Below are 14,984 nucleotides of genomic sequence, written 5' to 3'. Positions count from 1 at the left end.
TGAAAGGTGTGGTTTTGAGAAATTAAAATAAATATCTCATCCTGAAGCATTTGTAGAAAATGACACATTTAACAAATTGTATAAGAAATGTCAAATTAAAGATGAACATTGTTGAACATTTAATTCCTTTAAATGAACATTCAGAATTTGAAATAATCTATAAAAATTACTGTTCTTATAACAGGGAAGTTTTCTCCAAGATAATGCAATTATATAATTGTGATAAAGTAATTATGCAATGGAGTAAATAATAAATTAGAAAATATGATTTAGTGGGAGAATGTTTAAAACAATGGTGCAGGAAATTAATAAATATCTAAAATTGAAACTTACCTATTTTATATAAATTTAAAGTAATTTTTAAAGGTAAAGCATGATAAAGAAATCTTTATACAAAGATAATTTAAATAATGTCATTTAAATAGCTTGGATACAATAACTATGATATGATCCCAATTTTAGAAAATACCATATCTTTATTTCATTTATTTATGTATCCATCCATTCACTTACCTAATTGCAAATCTTTTTCTATTCTTGCCTAAATAAGCATAGAAAAAGGGTTGCAATGTTGCTATGAAATGGTAAATATCATTTTAGGATGGCTAAACTGATGGAAGTTTTTTAAATGTTTGTGATTTGCTTATACTCTTCGTAGTGAGCTGTTTGCCATTCACAAAATTTTGCTCCTTTAAAAACTGAAAAACCAAAAGAAAATAGGAACTTTGCAACTACATTACCTATTGCTGATAAGCATAAATAATACTCTAACCCTTATATAAAATTTTTTCCTTTTTTTGAGGAGTCTAGTGAGTTGACCATTTGAAAGCTAGTAGTGCTAATTTTCATTTTGTTTGGCCTTCCAAAACAGTGTCAATTGTCAGATTAATTTAGTGCATTAGATTGTTTACGTTACTGGCCGTCATTTTTACCACGAAGCTGTATCTATGCTGTGTCCAGGCCCTTTGTCATATGGTGGTGCTGTTCTTTTGCCTCTCCTACTCCCAAAAAGGAAAGGTGAAATATATTTTCTTACCCCTTAACTTTGAATTCAAAATAAATTTTGAATTCGTCTGTGTGACTTGCTTTAACTAATAAGATATTAGCAACTGTAATGAAAGTAGAGGTTCAAGAAGCACATGCCTGATTGGGTTTGCCCACTCCTATTTTTCTGTTTTCAGAGCTGCCTGCATAACCTGTGACTGACCACGGGTACATTAGTGATCCCAGTCTGATCAACTGAGCCCAGGTCAGATCAGACTAAAGAGTTAATAAATGTTATTGCCCTATTTCAATACAAATTTGTAGCCCTTTATCCAGTTTTATAGTGGTAGTAGATATCTGATACATCATATTGCATAATATTAAATTCTTCATTGAAGTTTTTAAATTAAGTTGCCTTACATATCTCTAAAATCATGAATGGAATAAATAGACATTAACTCACTGCTTTCAAAGGAACACTTGCCTTCATTAGGCATTGGTAAAACATGAATCATTAAAAACATCAACTTGAAACTTATCTATCCGACTATCTAGTCACCTATTATTTCTCACACATATACACAAGAAACTAATGGAAAAGTTAAATCACATTTTTTATTGCAAGTTGATTTTTCTTGTAAGTTGATTTTTCTTGCACCTTCTCTTTAATCAATTTATATGGGGACTTAAATATTTGAAAAAAGAAAGAAAAGTGATATTCTTCAGTCTCTATAAGAAAGTAAAATTATATATATATATATATATATATATATATATATATATATATATATATATATATACATACATACACACACCCATTTAGTAAAAGCTTTAGGTTCCTTTCATTTTATAATGCTATAAATAAGTAAAAAGCAATATTTTATTCAGCTATGAAATGTGCAAGATTTAGTATGGCAGAAGGTATTCCATTGATTGCAGAGGTCTTCTATGTATTAGCTATAACAGTTACAGCTTGATAACCGTGAATATAATATCTACATTTACTCTAAAACATTAATCATATAGCAATTCCATCTACCATTACAACATACTCAACTATTTTATATCTAATAATACATGCTCTTGATGCCAGAGAAAGGGTCTGGGAAGCCCAATAGTTGGCCTCAACCTACCCCACCCTGTTACCAGGTTCTTGACTCTGCCACAGGAAACATTCATGAGCAGAATCACAATAGAAAATAAGAACAGTTTTAATATAATGAACAACAGATACAGATTTCACAGAGAGAGTGTAGCATAGCTCCAGAGACTGGGCAGGACCCTCACTGTTTAATACAAAAGTAAGAAATACATACTTAAAGTTTAGTACAGAGTGCAGGCTGTCTCAACAGAGTGGGAAGCTGCTTGCAGAAAGTAAGATTGATACAAAAAGAAAGAAAAGGACACTCCACAGGCAGAGGCCGGATCTAGGAGAGTGAGCAACAGCCCCAACTTCTGCTCAGATTTGGCTTTTATAGTTTATTATCTAATGATTAGTCAGTTAAAGGAGTGGTTCCCAGCTATGCAACATAGTCTTGCACATGCTCAGTTGGTATCTTCTTGGAGCATGTTCATTGGTCAAATCCTATCACACACACCAGACATATTCAAGTATGTTCTGTGCTCCCTAGTACCTCTAGTGGAAGGCGTTCAGAGGATAAACTCTACTTTACTGAGCATGCCTGGCTTCTAGAGTTATAAATCCCTCTCTACTGAGCATGATCAGCCACTGGATTTCCATAAGCAGCCCCCAGAGGTCTCAACTTCCCAGTGTTGGTGCCAAAAATAGGTCTAACTAGGAACAGTAACTTTCCTCTGGGGGACGCCCTAGAGGAGGGACCAGAGACCTTGGGGAGTGGCTTGAAACCCAGAGGTGTGTCCTGTAACCTTAGCCCATGGAAACTGAGCACCTCCCATCTCACTCTCAGAAGTATAATTATAAAGTTTCAGTTTCTGAAAATAAGGTCATAAAACTGCTGCAATTAATGTATTAAATGTATGTGTTAACAATTATTAAATATATTTTATATGGGTAACAACATGTTATCATTTCCTTTATTTTCAATGACCTACATATTTATGTTTCTAAAATTGCCCTTTATTTTTTATCTTTTTGTTTTGTTATAGAATCAACTTCCTTCTCATATTTTAGTGTCTGTATCTTGAAGAAAAAGTATTTTTTGCAGCAATATAATACTGATGGTGATACAATTAATTTGTACCATATATTGGAGATTCCACTTATTCCATTAAATTTTTATTATATTTCATATCATTTTGATTCAACTACTAAGTATCTCTAAAGCAGTGAACAATTGCCATGTAACATATGAAGAAAACTTATGTAATATATGTATATATACATACACATACAAATAATTTCAAATTTTCAATCAAATATGGTGAATCTTAATTCAGAATTCTGAATCTTCAATGTTTAAATATAAGAGTATGAAGAAAATAAGGGTATATAACTCTCATGTTCCCATTTTATCTAGAAGAATTGACTGACTTTGAAAAGACTCCTTCAACTTTGCATCTTAGATTTCAACATAGGTATTCATATTGCCTTTAAGAAACACAGAAAGCATGTATGGATACAAGTAATACAACACAAAATACATGCCACTGGAAAGTACAATAATTTGACTTTTGAACCCCTTGTCTAAACTTTTGTTTTCTGTAATGTCTTCATGATGTGTGAATTCACTCTGGTGTGCCCTCTTGCATCTGTTATCCTTTCTAAGAGATTTTGCATTATCGAATGTATCTCTTCCTCTTTCATGATGGAATTCCAAATGTATGAAATAAAGAGTGAAGGATATCATTATTCACACAGGTGTTCTATGCTCCAACCTATACCATGTCCTCAATTTTCAGAACTGGGACTATATATTTTGTATTTTTCAATTATATTTGAGATAATAACCATTTATTGATAGTATATGTTATAGAGAGATTCAATATGCCTCCAATTTTGATGTATAGAAGAGAATTCTAGACTCATCTATTAGAAAGAGCTAAGGAGTTGTTCCTGGTGTTACCTCTGATCATGGAGCTTTACCAGCTTCTTTCTGGTGTTTTTTGTTTTTTCTGCCTTCCATGAAGATAATATATTTCAGCAAGAGATCACATCTTCAAAAATAAAATTTTGAGGAATTTAAATACTCATGGAAGATGCTTGCAAATATTTCCTCACTGTCATATTTTCCCTCTGTTATCATAGATTGGAGGTACATCTAAGAAAATAATTAAGATAATTTGCATTTCCTCAATTTGCATTATGCAAATAGGGTTTTGTTAGGGACTGAATTATATTCCCCAAGATTTGTATGCTGAAGCTCTTACACCAAGTACCTCAGTATATGACTGTATTCGGAGATAGAACCTTTAAAGAGGAAATTAAATTTAAATGAATCCATAGGATGGGCTCTAATCCAATCTGTTGTTCTTACAAGAAGATGTGAGGACACAGAGAGAAACAGGGATGCTCTTGAACAGAGGAAAGATCATATGAGGACACAGCAGGAAAGTGGCCATTTACAAGCCAAGGAGAAAGGCCTCAGGAAAAACCAAACCCGTGGGCACCTTGATCTTGGACTTCAAGTCTCTAGAACAGTGTGAAATCACTATCTGCTGTTTAATCCACCCACTCTGTGGTACTTTGTATGGCCATCCTAGAAAGCTCATATAGATGTGTTTTTCCTTTTAACATAGAAATTAAGACTGCAAATCCATGATAACTTGGTACCTGTAATTCCAAGATTCCCCACCCCTTAGAGGCTATTACTTGAATTTTAAGATAGGATTAGGTTAAATTGTTATGCTCTCATGATAATCAGTTCTTTCACATAATGGGGGGTTATCAGTCAGATCAAGTTATGAAGATAAATGTTTCCTTAGTGATGTTGAATTTCTTATCTTTTATTAAGATTTTTTTTATATATATATCTCACAAGAACATTGTCATAGTTGTTGTTCCAAATACTATTCAGGATATTGTATTTCTGAAGCAAAATGATATGGGATATTACCAAACACAATAAAATACAAAGAGTACTTGAACTGCATTAGGAGATAAAATGAAGAATGATCACTGTTTAGTTATAAGTAGACAATATTTAGAAATTTAATTCAGGTCTTAAATATTATTCTCCATTAAATACATGGTCTAAACATTTGCTTCAGGTTAAATATAATTTTTTATATCAAGTCATCCTTATTAAGATACATTCTCTCATATTATTACTAAAATTTCAGACAAAAATTTGTGGAGTTTGTAATAATGTTCTTCAGCAGCTTCTACAACTTCCACGGGTTTGTGAAAAATCTCTTCTAAAATGGTAAAGAAAGTGAAACATTTTTATTTGTTGCTTCTGTTTAATGAGGAAATTTAATTATGTTTTATTTCATATTTTTATCTCTTCCTTCATAGCATAGGGATTGTGGCTGTAAATTTTCATACTTGATTGGCAGTTTTAGTATTTTTCATCTGTGTAGTTAAGCAGCCTGTCCTTTGTTGAAATTGATTCTTTTCAGAAAAAGAATTGTATTCATCCGGATTTGCAATGGTGGTATAATTAGAAAAAGTGTCCCATAGATTGACACACTTTTAAATATTCCAGCTTGAATCATAAACACTTCCTCTAGTAGGGATTTTAGAAGTCAGCTGTTAAATTATTTGTCCTCTGAATAACACATACCTATATATTAGAAGCAGGCAGATACATAACCGGTATTTATTTTTCATTTTATTTCTTTAATCTCTCCTCGGAAATAACCAAAATAATCTGCCACTCTAAAAATGTATTCATAATCCTTCCAGGCAAGGGTCACTCTTTAAATTTAACCTTTGCATTTGGACAAAGATTTCTTTTTGTTTAAATTACCATCTGCCTGATGGTAATTTAAAACTCAAATAAAAATTTAGCTGAATAGTTTGTTTTCTCACAGGTCTTTCCTTGGTTTTTGCTAAGCATTCTGTAACAAGTCTCTATTAGTTAAGTCCTCTTAGACAAAATCCATGCATTTACAAAAGTTAAGAAACATGTTAACACCAATATCAAGTCCATTGCTTGACATCCACATTATGAAGTATACTGCTACATTGGGTTGCAACACTGAGACATTCGTTATTATTTTGTCTTGAAAATCTAGATGAGGATTTTCATCTGAATGCCGGATTAGACAGACATTTGTAAATACAATGCAATCAGGACAACTTCTTGTTGGGAAAATAGAATACTTTAGTCAGTCTCCCCTCGCCTCGGAGCCGGTTCAGGGTGGTTCCCTAAACATTGTGAATGTGGGTGGAGTATGTGCACCTGCAAAGCAGTGCCACTTTGGCTGGTTTTACTGCCTCAGGCGCCCACCTGCATGGCCATGTTTTTTACAGAACGTGTGGCCAGTTGCCTAGTTCACAGAACTGCATGAAGGGTTCTGATGACCCAGCCCGGCATGGGAAGGGTTTGTGACCCAGTCTGTGAATGGGCTTGAGGGGTCTGGGAGCTCCAGACCCAGCACCAACTGAACTGTCGGCCCCATAGGTGCAGGATTGCCAGCAGGTAAAAGAGCCACTACAACTAGCATGGTTGCCTAGCTTTACATTTGGTGTCAGGAACAGGATTAAGAGCAAGACAATTGGCACTGTGAGCAGGATTCCAGACATTAGCCTCATAGTAGCCCTTGTCATAGCCAGATACTTCCGTTTTAGCCAATTAGGTTAATAAACAGAACAAAGCTCCGGACACTGTGTGGACAGTGATTAAAATCATTTGTGTTATTCACTTGTTCAGTAACGTAGTGTTGCTTATCTAAGGAAAATACTATATTGTGTTTAAAATAATGATACAGAAGAATATTGGTAGTGAATTTTATTAAATACAAAGTAAAATAATACATTTATACTTTTCTAAGAAACTGCCAAAAGAAATATAAAAAATAAAATCAATTTTAAACAAGTGATATTATTATTATTTTTATTTATTTTTTTTTTTTTTGACCTGTAACAGGATCTCAGCCCCTGGCATGGTGTTGTCCGCACCACGCTCAGCCAGTGAGTGCACCGGCCATCTCTGTACAGGATCCGAACCCGCGGCCTCAGCATTACCAGCACCGCACTCTCCAGAGTGAGCCACGGGCCAGCCCGTGATATTATTTTTTTTTAATTTCAATAAATAAAATTTAATCAGATAAAATTTTTTTGTTTTTTTAAGAAATTGAAACAATGGTATTAATTACATGCTACATCTGCTATATCAGGAATGGTGTTACTATGTTTATAATATTTTCAGTTATCTCATTCATGAAAATCAATTTTTACACACCTATAATTTCTTTTTCCTAAAAAAAATACCTTTTCCTCTGAAAGTGTCATTTTTAAGAGTCTAATTCTATAAATCTGGTAACTGAATATATTTACACTTAGTATCAGTACTTTCGTAATTCATATAATGTAGTTAACATGTAATTTAGCTTCTGAATAATCTTTTTTCTTAAATATCTTCACCACATAGCTGTCTCTCTTAGTATATTTGATTAGTTGAATGGAGTTTCAAAATTCTTATACAGAACAATCCAAGAAAATTTGAAAAGCTTTATGATTCTGCCACAGTGCAAAACAAGTTTAAAAGGGAATAATAGAAATAATTTGTGATACTGAGATTGTTTAAAAGTTTATGTTCAGTTACAACCTTGAGTAAGTGAATTCACCAGATATATTGTATTAGTTTGCAGTACAAATGATTGATACAATCAAACAATCTATTCAGATTGGGCTCTTGATACTTGTATCTCTTCTAGACTCCCTTAGCTGTTAATCTAATTGTTCAACTCTGAAGTTGACAGATATAAATGTAGTATAATTCAAATCTCATGGGCTCATTCTTGTTAAGTGGCATTGACGGATAAATAAACAGTAACCTTTTTACTTACTACTCCACATAAGTACCCTACTTATATTTAAGTATCCTTAGCCACTGGTTAGGTTCCTTATTAAATGCTGTACTGATGGAGGCTAAATATTTTAATCAACTGTTTTCTGTGTGGAATAGATTCTACTCATAATTCTATTCTATTGGAGTTTGAAGATTCTGACTATACTAGTTTATTCATTATTTGTACATAGATAAAAACTCCACATACTGTGGTATTTCAAGTAATGATTTAGATATATCACATACTTTCTTTCCATAAGTAGGATATTCAAATTGGCACGGATTATAATCTATTGCTATTACTATCATAATGTTAACATTTCACATCTATTATGTTATTTTTTTATTTGCATAATGCGTCTATTTCTGTTATAACTTAAAATGTTATAACACAGAGTAATAGAGATCCTGATCTATTAACTTTGTAAATAGTTACTCTGATACTGTATATCATAGATATATAATAGATATTCTGATCACTTAGTAAATAACTAATAGTGTTTACTTGCTACTGTTCTTAGAAACTAATTAAGTAAAATAGTATGATTAGTTAATTATTTTAATACCAAGGAGCAGGTTACTAAATTACCAATTTACTCTGTTTTATTATTATTATTCCTTGTTATGGTATGTTCACTTTTAAAGTGTGCATAAATATAAGCCATGGTGTTCTAGAGAGTAAAATAGTCAGAATACCTAACATTGTTTTTGATCGTGTCACTGCTCCATTTTCTTTTTGGGGGGATTGGGTCCCTTGTGTTTAAAGTCAGTTCAATTTTGACCAGGAGAGGAACTGACCCATCTCTGACTCCCAGCACAATGCACATAGTTGTATTCACACCAAGCAAGATATTATAATGAGGCTAGACAGTTGCTAACCATTTTACCCAGTTCTTTATATGAAATTGCTTAATTTTATCAAAATCATTCTTGTTTCTGTCTGTCCCTCTTATTCAGTGTCTTAGTTTGTGCTTGAATCCCTTATTATTGACATCTTCTAGCTTTGCTTTTTGACTTTTCCCTGCTGCAAATTAGGAATCCCTCTGAAGTTGGTTCTTTAATCAGCAGCACCACAATAAGGAAATAATTTTTGCTCACCATCCCCACTTGAAAAATCCCAGAAGAGATTTGCATTAATCTGGATTGAGTTATCTGCATATTTCATGTCTAAAAATATTATGGAGACTCTGATTAGTAAAGCAGAGGACATAGGCCCACCATGTGATCAGGGTGATGTAATAAGCAGTTCCACCTGCAACATCTGGAAGCAGTGGGGGAGGGAAAATTGTTCAAAGAAAGAAGGAGCTAAATTTAAGAGGTGTCAGGTAAATAGTACTGGAACGTTTCAGGCAGCCCAAAACATATGTATTTAGTACCCACCTATAATTTAATGCTCAAAAGTTGTTAAATAGAAATGATTAATACCACACTTTGAAGATGAATATTATTCTTAATACATGTAGTTCATATGATATCTATGTCCAGCTAACCAAGTGAAGAAACTACTACATAATTTGTGATATTAATAGATGGTACTTAAATATGTCTTTTTACAAGGTAATTTTATTTCTTCTATAATTAATTGTATACAGTTTAGTTTTTTAAAAAATAAATATGGGGCTGAGCCCGTGGCGCACTCGGTAGCGCTATCAGTGCGGCGACGCTCCCGCCGCGGGTTCGGATCCTATATAGGAATGACCGGTGCACTCCCTGGCTAAGCGCCGGTCACGAAATAAATAAATAAATAAATAAATATGAGCATTTATTTTTTTATCTCTATGCAACAGATTTATTTTTCAACTTTCTTTTCTTTTTCTTCTTTAAATTTTATTTTGTTGATACACAATGTGGTTGATTATTGTGGCCCATTACCAAAACGTCCCTCCCTCCTCCCTCTCCCCACTCCCACCAAACAATGTCCTTTCTGTTTGCTTGTCATGTCAACTTCAAGGAATTGTAATTGTCATGTCTTCTTCTCCCCCCCCCATTTTGTGTGTGTGTGTGTATGTGTGTGTGTGTGTGTGTGTATGAATTTACTTATTTATAGTTCCCACCAGTAAGTGAGAACATGTGGTATTTCTCTTTCTGTGCCCGACTTGTTTCACTTAATATAATTCTCTCTAGGTCCATCCACGTGGTTGCAAATGGCAGTATTTCATTCATTTTTATAGCTGAATAGTATTCCATTGTGTAAATGTACCACATTTTCCCTATTCACTCATCCGATGATGGACATTTGGGCTGGTTCCAACTCTTGGCTATTGTAAAGAGTGCTGCGATGAACACTGGGGAAAAGGTATACCTTCGACTTGATGACTTCCATTCCTCTGGGTACATTCCCAGCAGTGGGATAGCTGGGTCGTATGGTAGATCTATCTGCAATTGTTTGAGGAACCTCCATACCATTTTCCATAGAGGCTGCACCATTTTTCAGTCCCACCAACAATGTATGAGAGTTCCTTTTTCTCTGCAACCTCACCAGCATTTATCGTTCAGAGTCTTTTGGATTTTAGCCATCCTAACTGGGGTGAGATGTAATGTCAGTGTGGTTTTGATTTGCATTTCCCGGATGCTGACTGATGTTGAGCATTTTTTCATATGTCTGTTGGCCATTTGTATATCTTCCTTAGAGAAATGCCTACTTAGCTCTTTTGCCCATTTTTTAATTGTGTTGCTTGTTTTTTTCTTGTAAAGTTGTTTGAGTTCCTTGTATATTCTGGATATTAATCCTTTGTCAGATGTATACTCTGCAAATATTTTCTCCCACTCTGTTGGTTGTCTTTTAACTGTGTTAACTGTTACTTTTGCTGTGCAGAACCTCTTTAGTTTCATATAATTTCATTTGTTTATTTTTCCTTTGGTTGCCCATGCTTTTGGGGTCATATTCATGAAGTCTGTGTCCAGTCCTACTTCCTGAAGTGTTTCTCCTGTGTTTTCTTTAAGAAGTTTTATTGTCTCAGGGTGTATATATAATTCTTTACTCCATTTTGAGTTGACTTTAGTGTATGGTGAAAGGTATGGGTCTAGTTTCATTACCCTGAATATTGATATCCAGTTCTTCCAGCACCATTTGCTAAAGAGGCAGTCTCTTCCCCAGTGTATAGGCTTGGTGCCTTTGTCAAAGATCAGATGGCTGTGAGTGTGTGGGTTGATTTCTGGATTCTCTATTCTATTCCATTGATCAGTGTGTCTGTTTTTATGCCAGTACCATACGGTTTGGGTTATTATAGCTTTGTAGTATAGTTTAAAGTCAGGTAGTGTTATGCCTCCAGCTTTATTTATTTTGCTGAGCATTGCTTTGGCTATGCATGGTCTTTTGTTATTCCATATAAATGTCTGGATAGTTCTTTCCATTTCTGAGAAAAATGTCATTGGAATTTTGATGGGGATTGCATTGAATTTGTATATCACTTTGGATAGTATGGACATTTTCACTATGTTGATTCTTCCAGTCCAAGAGCATGGGATATCTTTCCATCTTCTTGTATCCTCTCTAATTTCTCTCAGCAGTGGTTTAAAGTTCTCATTATAGAGATTTTTCACCTCCTTGGTTAACTCAATTCCTAAGTATTTTATTTTTTTGGTGGCTATTGTAAATGGGCAAGCTTTCTTGATTTCCCTTTCTGCATGTTCACTATTGGAGAAAAGAAATGCCACTGATTTTTGTGTGTTGATTTTGTATCCTGCTACTATGCTGAAATCACTTATCAACTCCAAGAGTTTTTTTGTAGAGGCTTTAGGCTGTTCGATATATAGGATCATGTCATCTGCAAACAGGGACAGTTTGACTTCATCTTTTCCAATCTGGATTCCCTTTATTTCCTTCTCTTCTCTGATTGCTCTGGCTAGTACTTCCAACACTATGTTGAATAGGAGTGGTGAGAGTGGGCATCCTTGTCTGGTTCCTGTTCTTAAAAGAAAAGCTTTCAGCTTTTCCCCATTCAGGATGATATTGGCAGTGGGTTTATCATATATGGCTTTAATTATGTTCAGATACTTTCCATCTATACCTAACTTATAGAGGGTCTTTGTCATTAATGAATGTTGAATTTTATCAAATGCTTTTTCAGCATCTATAGAGATGATCATATGGTCCTTGTGTTTGACTTTATTAATATGGTGTATCACATTTATTGATTTGCGTATGTTGAACCAACCTTGCATCCCTGGGATGAATCCCACTTGATCGTGGTGAATAATATTACGTATGTGTTGCTGTATGCTGTTTGCTAGTATTTTAGTGAGGATTTTTGCATCTATATTCATCAAGGATATCAGCCTGTAGTTTTATTTTTTGGTTATATCTTTACCTGGTTTTGGTATCAAGATGATGTTTGCATCATAGAATGAGTTTGGGAGGTTTGCGTCTGTTTCAATCTTTTGGAAAAGTTTGTAAAGAATCAGTGTCAATTCCTCTTTAAATATTTGGTATAATTTTGCTGTGAATCCATCTGTTCCTGGGCTTTTCTTTGTTGGGATCCTTCTGATAACAGCTTCAATCTCCTTTATTGTTATTGGTCTGTTCAGATTTTCTGTGTCTTCAGGGCTCAGTTTGGGGAGCTTGTGTGTGTCCAGAAATTTATCTATTTCCTCCAGATTTTCAAATTTGTTGGCGTATAGTTGTTTATTGTAGTCTCAAATGATTCCTTGTATTTCAGATAAATCAGCTGTGATATCACCTTTTTCATTTCTAATTTTTGTTATTTGAATCTTCTCTCTTCTTTTTTTGTTATCCATGCTAATGGTTTGTCAATTTCATTTATCTTTTGGATTCATTGATCTTTTGTATTGTTTTTTGTGTTTCAATTTCATTAAGTTCTGCTCTAATCTTTATGATTTATTTCCATCTGCTAACTTTAGGTTTGGATTGTTCTTGTTTTTCTAGTTCTTTAAGGTGATATGTTAGGTTGTTCCTTGCCATCTTTCCATTCTTCTGAGGTGAGCATTTAACGCAATAAATTTCCCCCTTAATACTGCTTTTGCAGTATCCCACAGGTTTTGGTATGATGTATCATTATTTTCATTAGTTTCAATAAATTTTTTGATTTCCTGCTTGATTTCTTCTTGGACCCATATGTCATTAAGTAGAATGCTGTTTAATTTCTATGTGTTTGTATGGTTTCCAGAATTTCATTTGTTATTGATTTCTAATTTTAATCCATTGTGGTCTGAGAAAATACATGGGATAATTCCAATTTTTTTGAACTTGTTGAGACTTGATTTTTGACCTAGTATGTGATCTATCCTGGAGAATGATCCATGTGCTGATGAGAAGAATGAATATTCTGAGGTTGTTGGATGGAATGTTCTGTAGATATCTGCCAAGTCCAATTGGTCTAGAGTATTGTTTAGATCTTGTGTTTCTCTGCTGATTCTTTGCCTAGATGATCTGTCCAATATTGACAGTGGCTGTTCAGGTCCCCTGCTATTATGGTATAAGTGTCTATTTCCTTCTTTAGTTCTAATAGACTTTGCTTTATAAATCTGGCTGCTCCAACATTGAGTGCAAATATATTTATGATTGTTATGTCTTCTTGATGGATCAATCCTTTCATCATTATGTAGTGTCCCTCATTGTCTCTTTTAATGGTTTTTAGTTTAAAGTCTATTTTATCAAATATAAGAATAGCTACTCCAGCTCGTTTTTCATTTCTGTTTGTATGGTAAATCTTTTTCCATTCTTTCACTCTTAGTCTATGTGAGTCTTTATGGGTGAGGTGGGTCTCTAGAAGGCAGCATATAGTTGGGTCCTCCTTTTTAATCCGGTCAGCCAGTCTGTGTCTTTTTATTGAGGAATTTAAGCCTTTTATATTAAGAGTTGTTATTGAAAAGTGTTGATTTACTCCTAGCATTTTATTGATTATTGTTTGGTTGTCTTAGGTGTCCTTTTTTCCTTGCTTTCTGATTTACTGTTTGGTTTCTGTGTTTGTTGGTTCCTTGGGATGTAGATAGCCTTTTTGTTTGTTTGTTTACTCTTCATGAATGCCATTTTTATTCTACTAGTGGGTTTTGATTTTTCTTGAGTTTTTATGGCAGTGGTAGTTACTTTTCAGGAACCAATCCCAGTTCTCCCTTGAGAATTTCTTGTAAGGGTGGTCATGTGGTGGTGAACTCCGACAGTTTTTGTTTGTCTGAGAAATATACTGTTTGCCCTTCATTTTGGAAGGATAGCCTTGCAGGGTAGAGTATTCTTGGCTGCCAATCTCTGTCTTTCAGTATTTGGAATATATCATCCCATTCCTTTCTGGCTTTAGGGTTTGTGATGAAGTCTGATGTTAGTCTGATTGGGGCTCCTTTATAGGTGTTTTTATGCTTCTCTCTTGCAGCTTTTAAGATTCTCTCTTTGTCTTTTAGCTTTGCCAATTTGACTATAACACATCTTGGAGAACACCTTTTTGGGTTGAACACGTTTGGAGATCATTGAGCTTCCTGGATCTGAAGATCTGTGACTTTTCCTATACCTGGGAAGTTTTCTGCCACTATTTTGTTGAATATGTTTTCAATGCAATCTCCTTTTTCCTCCCCTTCTGGAATACCCATGACTTGGTTATTTGAGTGTTCAAGGTTGTCTAATATCTCTCTCAGATTTTCTTCAATGCCTTTGATTCTTTTTTCTTTTATTTATTTATTTATTTATTTATTTATTTATTTATTTATTTATTTATTTATTTATTTATTTATTTATTTATTGTCTGCTTGTGTTATTTCAAACAGCCCATCTTCAAGTTCAGAGGTTCTCTCTTCAACTTCCGGAAGCCTGCTGGTTCAACTATCCATTGTGTTTCTTTCTTTTTTTTTTTTTTTTTCACTGAATAAATTCTTCAGTTTGGCAAATTCTGCTACATTTTATTTCAGGGCATTGATTTCTTTGTTCATTTCTTCTTTCAGGTACTGTATACTTTTCCTCATTTGATCATGATAGCTAGCTGAGTTTTCTTCTATCTCATTCAGTTTCCTTAGAATTATCACTCAAAATTCCTTGTCAGTACTTTCAAGGGCTTTTTTTTCTATAGGATCTAGAGCTTGAGAGTTATTACCCTTTGGTGGTGTACTTTCTTGATTTTT

Source organism: Cynocephalus volans, chromosome 9 (genome assembly GCF_027409185.1).
Source record: "Cynocephalus volans isolate mCynVol1 chromosome 9, mCynVol1.pri, whole genome shotgun sequence".
Lineage (NCBI taxonomy): Eukaryota > Metazoa > Chordata > Mammalia > Dermoptera > Cynocephalidae > Cynocephalus > Cynocephalus volans.
The sequence above is the reverse complement of the archived record's forward strand: the minus strand, read 5'-3'. Positions refer to the sequence as shown.